Source organism: Melanaphis sacchari, unplaced genomic scaffold (assembly GCF_002803265.2).
Source record: "Melanaphis sacchari strain LSU unplaced genomic scaffold, SCAv2.0 Contig0_pilon_pilon, whole genome shotgun sequence".
In the NCBI taxonomy this organism is placed as follows: Eukaryota; Metazoa; Arthropoda; class Insecta; order Hemiptera; family Aphididae; genus Melanaphis; species Melanaphis sacchari.
The window spans coordinates 4,568,555-4,584,333 of record NW_020270366.1 but is presented as its reverse complement, the minus strand read 5'-3'; the positions used below and the strand labels follow the sequence as shown (position 1 = coordinate 4,584,333).

Genomic DNA, 15,779 nt, shown 5'->3' with positions numbered 1-15,779 from the left:
CAAATTATTACCAATACATGGATATTCGTATTATTTTATCTTATCTCACGTACAGATTATATTACATTTAAATATGAATACAATATATACATATGTTACGGGTAATCTTAACATTTGGATAATGTTGACATTAGCCAGATAATAAAACATTATATCCACATGTTATCATTATCCGCCATGAATATTATTAAATTTTAGCTAATGTTAACATTAATTGGATAATATGATATTAGCCAAGAACTTTTGGATAATGTCTTTATAATTATAAAAATGTATCATGCATGAGGTAAAATAATTTTAAATTATCAACATTTTTAAATATATTTAAGACACAATATTAATAATATAATATAATACAATTATTATTATAAAAAAATAATTTTTTGAAATATTATTTTAAGTAGGTATATAATTAAATTTCTATTATTTATTATTACATGGCATGCTTCCATGATATTTCGAATCGCACAAAATGTTAGACAATTTACATTTACACCGATTAGTGTCACATTTTCTTTTACATGAACATCTTTTGTAAGCTTAACCACCATCATTTGATATTAAACCTGCAATTTCCCTCAATGACTTTTCTACGTGGAGGTACTATCTTATCTATTAGAGACAACGGACAGACACCAAATTAGTTTCTGGTGTATAATTATGATAAAATACCATATTTATTGCCAAGTGTATAGTATTGTCCATCCTTAATGGACACAACTGTAAATATAATATTTCTTAGGTCCACTCTTTCTTTTTCCACATCAAATACAGAGACTCACACTGTCTCCAATGTTAAGCTGGGGGAAACTTATGGATAGATCTAAATTTCATTTTTTCTGCTTTGTTCAGTAAACACATTTCAGAATTTCGTCTATTATTTACAATTGATTTCTATAAAAAATTAATTATTAGTGATTAAGAATAATATAGGTTATTTCAAATATCAGTAGATACCATACCTGTTTTAAGCATAAGTCACATGGTCCATCATGCCTATTGCTTCCGAACAACACTTTTGAATATTGTCATCTTCATTATTTTTTCAACCGCATTTTCATTTTCGTCTCCTTTTTTATTTATATTGTTCAAAAATATTTCTAGATTATCTTCAGTATTAATTTCATTAACGGAATCGGTAGGAAAACGTGTTGTAATCAAACCTACTTTCATATCTATCCAAACATTGCCTCGTACGGAGACCTACAAGTATTACGAAAATATGATGATATTATAATATTCGATGTTTACCACTATAACTAATATTAACGTGCATCTCATTTAGTATATCATATAATTTGTCATTTTTTGCGTTATATAGTAAATTTGTATTAATTTTTTCGACGGATGCTATAAGTTCCTCTTCTCCTCCGATATTAAAAATTTTCAACTTATGTAATTGACGAGATTTATTGCCGCTTTTCAATTCACCAATTTTATTTTTATATTTCTCATTTTGATAAATAAGATGAATTATCTTCTCGTTTTTCAGACAACAGTTTTTTGAATAAATTATTAAATTCTGTTTTTATTTCCATTTTATTTGAATAGAAAAATTAAAACACTTAACACTTGAAAAATGCACTAACGAATATCACGTGTGAAAATAAACTATTTAAAAATCATGTATTGTATTGCTTATAAAATTAAAGTCATAACGAAAATATTGTCTAATTAAGATATTTTACCTACCCATAAGGTGAATTGGTTTTTAGAGCAAAGGTCCTAAATGGCTTGTAAAAGCTAAGGTAACCGAATAATTACAAATTTGAGTTCAGCAGCTCCAATTGCATGTACCTAATTTTGATTTTGGTTCTTTAATATACTATTAAAGTTAAAAGTAAGAATATTATTTAGAGCTTTTATTTATAATTAAATTTTAAAGAAGCAAAGAGTTATGAACATTTTAAAATTGTAATATTTAATTTAGTGATAACTTAATTCTAGTGAAAAAACATAGTTGTAAGATGCCTTAAACAAAAATTAATGATATTTAAGTCTAGATAATTTGATAACACACTGTGATATTAAAACTAACAACACAAAAATGGTTCTGATTAACTAAAATTTGTTATCTCGTACATGTATATGTACTTGTATATATTATTTATAAGATGGAGATAACTTACGCATTCTCATAAATTTATACATTCACTGTAGCTGAGTAATTTGGTATAATGGTAGGATGACACAGTGTACAACAGTTGTATTCAAATAACTAATAAGGCCTTCTCCGACTTATAAAGTTTATAATTACTGAGAAATAATATTTTTATGTAAATATTCCATTGTCAAAGACAAATTTAAAAGACTTTTTTTAAATATGTTAGTATTCTAATAATATTGTGTAGTTGTGTGAGTTATGTTTATATCAATTTTGGATATTTATAATTATATCTGTTATAGTATTGTAGGATTGTAGGATCGCTCTAACAGTTACAACTATGTTACAATATATATGGAAGGAATATAGTATTGATAACGTAATTTAATGTAACTCTTATCAATTAATTATAACAATTTAAAAAGAATCCAACGTGCATTTTGCTATTGATTTAAGCTATTTTTGGCATTTAATGTTATTTATACAATTGTATTATGTATCCTTTTACTTTTAACTCATTGAAATATCGGTTAATACTTAATTTTTTAGGTTCTTTAGTTATTTTTATACAATTGTATGACAAATTATATCAAATTTGTGTTTAACTATAAATCGTTTGAATAAAATTTGGGATTTTCATTAAGGCGATTATTAAATACGTACGTCACTATCACTTTTTATTGCTGTAAAATAAACCGTTAGACTACTTATACTGCCACATGTATGTATAATTATTAATTTCTAGGATTAGTTAGGTACTTCTGTATCAGATTACTCAAGATTTACTCAAAGCATTAAATAATTATATGATTTATTAAGTTTTATAGGTAGGTAGTATAGGTACGGTTTTCTGTAATGCCATTTACTGTAAGGCCAAAAGTCACAGCCTGCAAAAAATACAAAGTATGTCTGAAGGGATGTGATGAAAACAATTTTGTCACCCTTTGTTTACGTATAAATGTACAATAAAATAAAGTATTGGTGATTTTGCAAACCCTATTTCTTTGGAGAAGTATTGGAAATTAGCATATTTTTGCTTTATTTTTATTAACTACATACTTTTATAGTTATATTATGTCATGTTAACGCAGTGTTGTAATATTTTATTATGTATTTTTAAACACCCCATTGTGGTCGTTTATATCTGAATCTAAAATAGACCTTTATACTATACTATCAGTCTATTATGTAGTATATGAGCAATATAATATGTTTTCCCATGTTTTTTCACATATATCAAATACACACTAAACACCTTCCCCGGAGCCGTCGTATAATATTTTATAGCCCGAGTATTGTTGAGAACGCGACAAACCGTCTTTACGAATGAACCTACCGTATATTTTCATTGAAGTCTCCCCAATTGTTCAAACTTTATAGATGTTTTACAAACGTTTAAATATTATGATTCTACTCAGATCTCAAACCGCGGTAATATTTATTATGTATATAAAATTCATATAAAAAAAAAAAAAAATATACAAATAATAAACATAACGATTTTAAAATCTTTTGATCGAAAAGGGAATTAAAAAACTATATAATTAAATTAAGTAACTACGTTTTTTATGCAATATTTTAAACAAAAATAGATAAGTAATAATTATAACACGCGCGAGTTATAACGTGTAAATAATATATTTAACACAGACAATAATAAACTTTAATGTCTGAATCATTTTCTAGTTATATTGTATAACTAATAAAATTATTTTATCAATCAAGTTGTCTTATAGTTGTCATTTAGTTACCATAATTTTTTTTTTATGGTTTTCATTTTGTAGAAAGTACTTAGTATACTCATGTCATTATGTTGAGATGTACCATAATATTTTATTTTGATTAATAATGTTTAGCATTTTATTTTACTTTTAATGTATTTGAATGTTTCTAAATTTATTTATCTTATATTTTGTGAATTTAATTGTCAATTAATATTAATGGTATGCGTATTTTAGACATTATTAGACAACATATTATATTGGACTTTTACCGGAATTTTCATAGTAACAATATTGAAAAATTAAATAGTAAAACATCACGATATATAACGTAGGTATTACCTAACTTTTTTTATTTTATATAATTTTAATCTGTATGATACTTATACATGATTTAATGAATTTTGTTGATGTTTTAATATTTAGATTTTGATTATCGTAGTGTATAATTTAGGTGTGAAATTAAGATAAATTTAAAAATATGTTTAAAACAATAATTTATAATTCTTATTACACTAAGTATTTTGTGGAAGGAATTATAAAAGTAATAAAAATCCATTTATAAAATAAGTTAAGTCCTTTGCGAATTTATTACATTTTAAATTACCATAAGACGTAGGTAATATTTAATATATACAAAAAAATACTTTTTTATAAACAAATAATAATAGCTTTTGTTTATTATACACATACAATTTGGCAAATCGTATTGGTGAATATTATACATTCACATTCACTTTATTTTGGATCTGAAATCGAATACAAGATTTTTAATATCTATCACGGCATTTAACCTTAGGTCTAATCTACATAGCAATTTGCAATAATTTCTTTGTATGTGCAGCAGTTATATTTAGTTATATTTGTTATTTTATTTTCATTATGTATATCATATTATAAGATATACTATATAAACATATATTAGTTAGATACAAATCCATTTTATGATTTCACAAGATTCTGTGCATACGCAATTTTACTTTGCATTATATTGTGAATAATATATTAAAGCTGTATCATTTATTCAGTCATGATACATTGGGTGACTATAGTTTACAATGGTAAATTGATAAATTTAAAAAAATTTAAGTCCATAACTGAAAGGATTAAATGTATTTGTATCAAGTGTGTACAATGCTACTTAAATTATTTGAACTGTTAAAACTTGTAATCAATTGAGCTATAAATGAAATTATTCTCGATAAGTATAGGTAATTGTGTATATACATTTAAAATTATGTGTTTTTAACGTTTCAATTATATCATTAATTTATATGTTAAAATGTATTGGTAGGTACTCAATATATTTTTGATTATTAAACAAAGAATACACAACGCAAACTACTGTATTCATTTGAACCAAACTGGAAACTTTTTTAGTACCGTGCACATCTTTGTCATTGTCGATATACACATGCTTTTAAATTTAATACTTCCCCCCACTGCTGTTGCCAAGGGTTACTTTGTAGTTCTTCTATTCTAATTTATAAGACCCTTGTACAGAATTATTGCATTATACACGGGCGTATGGGCATAGTTTATTTAGTGACGGAGTTAGAAAAACTGGTTTCAGGTGGATTTACATAATATTAAACAACTCGCATCATATAGGAATTGTACACTGTATTTATGTGTAATGTCTATAATGTACGTACAATACCGGCATAACCTTAGGTTAGGTTCATCAAAACATAAACTACAAAGTATATGTATTATGGGTATGCTATACACATTGACAATACAGATTATAGCTCGGTAAACGTTCCAATAAAATGTTACCGTGAAAAATAGTTGAATTAAATGTATTCTGCACTCCGTGAACATTTATTTTCGCGTTTTATTTGTCCCGGGGCCCTAACGAATCGACAATGAACGCGATCCGACCCGTTACTAGTCACATTGCCGTCAATAAGCAACCGCATCGACTGCAGTGTAGGTGTTTGGGTATGTTTCTAAGGGATAGTCAAGGAATGTATATACGTGTGGTAATACGGCGTGTCTGATGGCAAATCAAAAAACTGATTGAGAAAAAATAATCCCAACGGTGTGTTTTTGTATACCAATAAAAAAATCATAGTTTAAAAGACCGTTTAACAATATATTTTATATATTATGTATTTTAACTTACCTATGTATTACATGATAATAAATCGTTAATAAATATTAAAAAAATAATAAAATAAATATATTTTTTTTTTAATCTGCGACTCAATTTTTGAAATGCGTTAATATTGGCTTTTATAAGATCATTATTCCCTTTATAGCAAAACAATTTTACTCGTATTTTTATAGTAGGTATATAATAATGAGAGGTTGTCTTTACTCTTCTTTTATTTTTGTCTTACATTGATATTATCACGACACACACATTTTGGCAGATATATCAGGTGTTGGAATTTAATATACTTGGAGATTTTAAATGAAATTTTAAGTTTCAAAGTTATATAATATATTATGAAAGTATTCATCATAAAGCATTATATTGAGTTCGCTTCTTCTTAAAAAATGGATTAGTGACACCATCATCAACTAATCTATAATTTATATATATATTTGTCCGTTGTTTGTGTTTTGTATGCAATACTATAGTATTACACAAGTAATGTTAATTAATTATTAAATATATTTTATACAATATACTACACAATAAACCGTTTTCAAAATATAATTTCTAATTCTTATTTTACATAGAAACAGATGTTTACATATTATATTTAAGTTAACATTTTATAAATAATAATACTAATGTATATTTATTTATAAAGTTTTGAACCATTAGGTTATATATATATATATATATGAGTTTATTGCAGGTTCTCAGTACTTAATATTTAAAGCTGTTTAATTTCTATCACCGGTTAAATATTATGTAGTTAATAGTATTATGTTAGCAAACATAACTTCATCAGTTGTTTTCGCTTAAAATAATAATTTTTTTTTTATCTAGGTATGTATTATACAGACCACTTTTGCAATAAAAAATTATACTTAAAACTATTAATGAAATACGGTGGTTTTTATCATCATATTCAATGCGTTTACCGTGTTGACCTACAGATAATTAATAGGTATATTTGAGTAAAATCATTTTTATGTGACATTATGACATGTATGAAAACGAGAATAAATATTAATGCTTAATGTATATAATATTATGAGGTTTAGTCAATATTATTATATTAGTCAATTTAATGATTCATCAACGATATATTTTTACCTATTTACTTAATATTAAAAGTTTCAAGAAAGTTTTTGAGTAGGTAGGTACTCTAAAATTTTATATAATATTTTACTGGTTATTGACGAAACAAGAGAGCTATAGTGCGTTAGTGTGATATATTAACTGTGTATTATTTTATAGATATATCGATTTAAATAATCACACATTTTAGCTAGTCGTGGCTCGCGGCGGTTCATCATCATAATTCTACGTGCGTTTTCGAATCAACGTAATACGTGGCGGGTCCTCGTCATTCGACGTTTTTACGATTTACCTCGAAATATTCAAATGGATTTATTTACGTGTACGCGAGACATTAAATTTCGTTAAATCGTCGTGTTGTGTGTCGGGATATCATAGCGGATAATAATTTACAGGTGCCCATAAAAACGGAGATTTTTAACGACTTTGGTGGCACGCACCCAGCTCCTTTGAATACACGACGACTACACGTATGCGCGCGTATATACTCGTAATGTGTGTACGTGCACCTCGCGCCTATCCAAGAGTAGGGATTTTTTATTCCCATTTTTTTTACGACTGATTAGATTTTTTTTTTAAATTTTTTCTTTCATTTTAATGGGTCTCAACGTGTATAGGACTGATGATAACGCATGGTTGGCGGGGATGGTGTGCGGGAAACCGTTAATCATGTGCATTTGTCATTTACGACCTGGTTCGAATATTCGAAAATAAAAATCCAGAAATAACGACTAGTCAACAGTTTTAGGTGTTTCTAATTAATCATGTATAAGTTTGTGTGGAATATGCGTTAGAAAAAAAATTAAAATTTAGATACTTATTATAATATTTTTATTCTTAGTACATTACATTATTGGTATGATATAAATTACATTATCAACCACAATGAAACTAAAAATAAATTGCTTGTATATTAATAAATAATATAATATATAATTCAAACAATTTGACGCTATAACGTTAATATTATATTAAAATAAAAATATTTAATAAAACACGTAATATTTTGTTCTATATAGGTATATATTACTTTTGTACGGTGGTTACGACACAATATATACGTGATTAGTTGAAAATGTTTATATTTTGTTTTTCAGAGTTAACAAGTGAATTATATACTTAAAACTAAATGTACTTCACATAAGTAAAATCAAATAGGATGTATATATTATAATAAAATTGTATTATTTGTACACTTTGTCTTATACAATAAACCAGCTATATAATATAGTGTCTTACGATAGTCTTAGTGTCGTTTTAAGTTCGGTTTATATTGTTGTATGACTTTCTTTGATAGTATAAAATCTCGTTTATACGAGCAATAAAGTAAAATGCGCATGAACCACAAGCTAACTGGCTTGTTTAAATGTAGGTAAACCACTTTTTTTCGTGACCAATAGTTTAGCTATTGAATCGATTCTGTCAACAACAGTTGACGAGCGAACGTAATTTATAAATTTATTATAGTTATGGTCTTTAGGTATATTACTCATTTATGAACTTTGTGGCTATTAGCATTTTTATTTCAAATGCATTAAATTATATAAATTGATAATTATTATTTATACTAATCCGCATGTTATTATAAAATATAAGTAGATACAATAATTCAATTAATATGTAGGTACTTATACATTAGACTATTTTATCTAAGTTAAACATGCATAATTAAGGTAATTATTAGTGGTAATATTGCTTAATATTTATATTTTATACGATTCTATATTCTATATCTTAGATAATAAGACTTATGGCGTCAACACACTAAAATAAAATAAGTATAATACTAAAAAAACAAATTGAAACGTATGAAGCAGGTGTATAGTATGTTTTAATAGAATTAAAAATTATTAAAATTAAAATCTTACGTTTTTATCAATTATTTTTACAATATAAATTATTTTAAAAAAATTTATCTACAATCAATACAGTTCCAGTTAAACATAATTATTGTTCACACGATTTTATTCGATGTAGGTGATAGGTATTATAGGGAAAATAATTATTTAGGTAGGTATGTCTTAAAAAAAGAGTGGCGATGCTCAAAAGTACTTGCTTATATTTTATACGACGTTACTCGGTAGTTTGCATACATTTATTACTTTATCTATAATTTACAATAAAATTATAGGTACTAATGTATTTTACTTTTACCTATATCATATAGGTAATGAGGTAGAAATCAGTATTTTATGTTAATAAGAAAATAATGATCATACTTATTGAAGTTATGTACAAATTAATAAGTAAATATAGAAATTAGTATAATAGCCAATAGGTAGATACATATACTAAATTAGATATATTATAATAAAAAAAGAGTAATATTATAAAATTAATGCGTATAAAATCCTTTTTTCAAAACTAGTATTAAAAACACGCTTGCAGGGTCATCGTTTATCGATCGATCTTCGCATTCGGTTCGCGGGCTGTGCGTTGGCGGCATCCGTATGATGATCGTGCGCGCGTGCGTGGCTCCTAACACCGTCACCGAACGTTTCGAAACGGTACGAAAGGAGTGAGAGCGTTTTCCGTCGTTTCAGTGTTCGAAGAGCCCGGGAAAATCACCTGCGTTTCAATTATTTATTACTATCATTTACATTTTGTTATTTAAAAGTTGGTTTGCATATTATGTTTTTTAAATTAAATTCATTTGATTTGAATGTTTTTGTGTACGTAAAAGTAAAATTCAGTATTTCAGTAAAAATGTATGTAGCATTTAACCAGATAATTATATTAATAGTGCATAGAAATTATATTTTTCTTATATTTTTTTATATTATAATAATTTTTCAACACATTCGTATAGCTTAGGTATATCATATATGTTATAGTTACCAGCAGCAAGATAAACAAAAATTATGTTATTTGCTACAACATAAGTAACACATTTTTAAAAGTAGAAAATATCTATATAGGTATTACAATAAAAATTTATTTAAAATATTTTCTTATTATTATTCATTAATAATTTTAAATTGTTATTAACAAAATATATATATATATATTATTTAATCGCACTGCGCAGTTATAGATGTTTTCGAATGTTAACAGCACATTTTGCTAATTTTCATAGCGTGTATAGTGTATAATAATGTTGTGTACGTTTATCAATCAATTTTTAAAATTCACAGATAGAACAATTTGTATTAAATTATGAATATAAATGTAAAATATATAAAACTCGACAAATATGTTCAATATTGAGAGGTATATAATTGCACTATGGTTTCAGATTTGTAAAAAATTTTATGATGTTATCATTTTTATATTATTTTCATTTTTTAAACATTCTTTGATAATTTATTTTTTTTAAATATGTGTTTCGATCGATTACGAAGTATTTCATAATGTATTCTGGTGTCCGAGAGATTTCGTCGTAGCTGTACTGCTAGTAACCGCGCGCACGCCATCTGTTTGCAGGTCTCACCTCTCCTCCAAGCAATCGTGACTAGATCGGTGTTCCATAGCTGGCGCTGCTGTAATGACCTCCGTGACTATCGCAATTAATAATTTTTTTTCAAGACGATAGCGCTATGGTGGTAATCATCAACATTATCGTTGATCCACGATATTATTATTATTATTATTATTTGATGGTTCATTAAACATAGTAATATGAGCATAGAATATTTTTGATCGATTTATATTGGTAATAATATTCTTATTCTACAGGTATCTAGATTTTTATTTTTTTTCAATTTTTTATACTTTCCTTGGGTTTTTGTGGAGATGTTGGATTTTTTTGTTCGGTTGATTATAATTTAACTATTTATCTGCGTACGTATTAAAACAATGGAAAATATTATTATTATCATTATTATTCAATCTTTTAATTTTGTAAAATGTAGGTATATTATGCTAAAACTTCAATTAAGAGCTTAATTGAATTTTTAAAGAAGAAAATAAATTTTATTATTTAAAAGATTTTTTGATTATTAACATTTTTAAGATGATTTAAAGCTGAATTTATTACAGTGTAAGTCATTATAACTTTGGTTTTTTAAATGTTTGATTATTTTATAAATGTGTTTTAGTTGTAATATTAATTATTATCAAAATATTTTTATTTCTAAATTTATTGTTCTTCGATTTGAGGGATATTTCTAAAAAATATTATCTTCATCATTTTATACCACCAATATTAATTTCTTATTTTTGTGGTTTTTTCGTTAATAATGATTTCTTTTAATAACACCAACTTTTCGATAATTGCAGTGTTATACGACATTAATTTTTTATAACTTTTTTTTTACATTTTTCGTTCTATATGTCGCGAATTTTGTCGAATTATTTCTTTGACGCAGTACAATAGCAAGAAGGTACTGCGTACAATGTACACGTTTTTATTTTGTCCGTCAGCCATGTAACAAAATTACATCTATTCACCAGTGATTTTAATGTATAATAAATGGTTATAATCTATTTAAACGCATATGTTTATGTTATACGTGTCAAAACAAGAGTAAAAAAAAAAACTAATAAAACTAAATTGTAGGCACCTATTTACGACAGATAAATAACGGACATAAAACTCCTTTTACGATGTCGAGATTTTATTTATTATTATTTTTGAACAATTACAAACTCTCTTCTGTATTGTGCAGGAGCAGTTTAAATTTTATATCAGCTGCAGATATATTTTACCTACCTAAGGGCTGGGACTTAGAAGATTAAACGAATTTTTAAGGTTTCATTTGATCGATTAGTTTGCTGAATGTTTTAAATACAGAAGAAAACAATAGTCTTCAGATATAGTTATATAATTTAAGATAATGATACCTTTTTAGTTATTGATTATTTTTACTAAAATATTTTTTCAATTTCAAATCAAACAAAGAAAGGTAAACGATTTATTTTTATTCTACTTGAAAATTAATAAAATAATAATATTGTTTATTTTTTGATAAATACAATGTATTCATAAATTAAATACTATATAATACGTTTAAAATAAATAAATGATATGAAAATTATATCGTTAAGTCATATGACTTGTATCACATACCTTTCATTCCTGAGGAGATAATTATTATTTTTTCTATTATAAATTAATGCGTTTTATGTCTATAATGTATATATTATGTATCCTATTTGTAGATACTTATAATGATAAGTTGCGTTGAAATTAAGTATTTGTTTAATCTCTGTATTAATAGCTTAAATAAATAGTCTATTTTGTAGATAGACTATTGTTTTATTATTTGTTTGTTTGCTGCTTTATCGACTCGTTCGTTGCTAGAAATAGTTTTTGAATCCACTTGATGTAGATTTTACCAAAAATAAGAATTAAATACAATTTTTTGTGTTTCAAGTAATTACTGTTATCGTTGAAACTATATAATCATACCTACCTATAAGTTCATAACATATGTTTTATATATAACATATTTTATGTTATACATCTATAACACTTAAACCTCTAAATACAAAATTAAATTAAATTGATAAATAAAAATCAATTAATTTCATACGGCGTTATCTGTTTACAAATGACGGAATGAATAAATGATTTACGATAACCTTAATATAACATTATTTATCAAATAATATTGTAGTTTAGTTTGAAAATAATGAGCATTTAGAATTTACACGCACTATACTCACGTAATATATCGAATAACATTGAATTGAGTCCCGCAAATACTTTTGGGTAATCGGAGTTGAGTCCGACCAAAATTGTTAGGTTATTCGAGTTCTTTCTTTAATTGCAATAATAAGTATAAAGAGTCAATTAATTAAAAAACATTAAAAATAATAATAAATAAAGGTACTTTTTACCTAAAGAATAATTTTTTTTCGAAAGTTATTGAAAAATACTAAAAGAAATTAAAAATTTGTCATACCTATATAAATATATCAAAAGAGTTAAAATTTGTTGAAAATTTGGTCATAATATAGAAAATAATAATTTGAAAATTTCAAATACATATTTGTTTTATTATTTTTGGAAATATAACAAAATATTAAAAATCGTTTGAGGAGAAATAATTATTTTACGGGTGAATATCTAAACATACACTTCATTTTTCACTCATTATAATTTGATGATTAAATAAGTATTTACTAATTATGTGTCACCGGCTATATAGGTAGTTATAATATTTTATCTATACGGACTTTATTCAAAGATATTAAGGTAATAAGCTGGACTTAATACAAACACATAAAAGTAGCATGGACTCAATAAAATATCACCGCATATATCCTAATTAAAATCAAATTCAACTATCCTATATAAATATGTTGCAATAATTACGACCATTAATATAACTTTAATTATTTTATAAACCCTGTTTATTGAATGTTATCAATTATCATACTCTATAATATTACTATATATTATTAACATATACATTGGGATTACTTTTATTACCTATTCATTAGTATAATAACTATAATTGATCATTACAAATAAATCTTAGTTCTTATACATTATTATTTTATGTCATTGTATTATGTAATGATTTTTTACTCATTTAATAATATTACCTTATTTCGCATAAAGTGTTAAATCGATATATTATTAACATTAATTATATGTTTTCTGGTTGGATAGAACAATTTTTTCTAACTGAATTTTTTGCCATCAATCAATAACTACAATTATATTGATTAATCATAATATCAAGTTATATCGATTATATTGATTATATTTTTAATAATTTAACATTAAAATTGCATTGGAAACCAAACATTTAATAAATATTATTTTCTTAACCAAATTTGTGTTTTACTTTTACTCGATTTTTTTAAACTTTTATTAGATTTATTTTTTGCTATATTTTTTATATTAGAAGTTAGAACAGTGACCACTAGAAACATATATTATCTAGAATTATTATAAGTTTTAATATTTCTAATATTTATAGGTACATGTATAACAATGATTTAATGTTTTTCCGTATAGCGGAGGAAATATCAGATTTTTTTATAAGAAACAAGTATTTTTTATATACTTGATTAGGTTGAAACTTATAATCGAGTTATATAAAATTATCACCTTATAGTAATAAGTTATAATATTCGTACATATCGTAATGCATTATGGAATATTGTAACATGAAATTTAATTTAAATTGATCATTTGATTTTTAGAAAGCTATTAAAATATCTTAAACATTTAATATACACTGTAATGTGATTGAACACCTACATTCTCACCTCTATAATAAACTAATTACGAAATTATCCATTAAAATTTTCCTAATATATATCTATTTGTCGTAAATAAAAAATCATTTCAAGTAATAATTACTATCTATGTATCACACATGATTTCTATCACAGGACTTTATAAGGTTATATTATTTTATCGTTTATTTTAGTTTTTAATTTTCAATTGAAATTGACGATTACATTTGATCTACAGGTTTTGTTGTATTATAATTTATACAATCATTAGAATAAAAATTAATTGCTCATATCAAAATGTACTGTAGAGATACTACGACTATTTTCTTTATTTTTGTGTTTGAGATAAGTCAGTTATTTTAATTAATTTACCATGCGTTTAAATTATTTTAGTTAACACGAATAGATCAAACAAACAATTATATATTTATTTTTAGATCGAAAGCTATTTAATATATTGTAAGAAAAAATTATTAATTCTTCACAAAATTATATTTGTGAAAGCAAATAAAATGCAATGTAGCTATATGATTTTTTTTGTATCAAAACTAACTTACTGGAAAAATCATACTTAACTGTCCAATGTCCGTGCTGTACAATTATGTTTACTGTTTTAATCTATCCTTCTATCGCTGTATAATATGTATTTGGTTGTCATCATCATGTAGAATTTTTTGTAAACCTATAATTATAATTCCTTAGAATAATATTTACAATTCGGAGGTAATATACAGAATGCTTACAACGTATGATTGAACCAGCTGAATGGAAATTTAAGATGTTTCGTCACTTCGATGTTGCTAGATTATACATTTTATTGCACGTTTCTGCGGCAATGTTGTTTATACGCATTAAACTGAAATTCTTACGCAAAATGGTCGTTATGAATCGATTTTGTTATTTCATACTATACCTATATTTCTAGGTTATTAATAATAAATTATTATACATATATTCGCAAATTGGTAACGCTCAGATATTGCCTATTATTGCAACAATGCGAACACGCCTGACGGGTATTAATTTTTTTTGTCGTCCACGCGCGCATATTTTATCATCATCCGAACATTACGGGTTTATAATGGTCGAGTAAATTGCAACGAATGAGGTGCGAATACGATGGTTTTAAAGTCCCTCGAATTGCTCTTTTCGGTAAAACAGAATTTACGCTGACGCTTATTGTCGCTATGCGGGTATATATGTAGACCTATTATAACATAATGTAATAATATATACACATAAATATATCTTGTATGCAATAACGTAATCACATATAATATTTAGGTATTTATCACTTGTAGATACATACTCTTTAATAGCATATTTAAGCTATAAACTGAGGGATAGGTAAAAAAAAGTTGAGTTATCATATTATATTTTGTATAACAATAATAAATGTTTATTTTCATATCCACTTACTTATGTATAAACATTATAATATACTGTACTGAAATTCGTAAAAGTACTTATTAATTAATAATTCTTCAGAACTAATTAAATTAGAAAAATATGTCGAGTAAAATAAATGTTTTATGATAAAAAGAATGTTATACCTTTTAACCTGATAATATTTTCACGTTTAAAATTAAAATATCAATATTAAATATGTAAATATATT

At 25.1% G+C, this 15,779-nt stretch overlaps 1 pseudogene; it reads right to left on the bottom strand.

Annotated features, from left to right (window-relative positions):
• Positions 1-423: 423 nt before the first annotated feature.
• Positions 424-1,173, bottom strand: LOC112603512 (annotated as a pseudogene).
• Between the last annotated feature and the right edge of the window lie 14,606 nt (positions 1,174-15,779).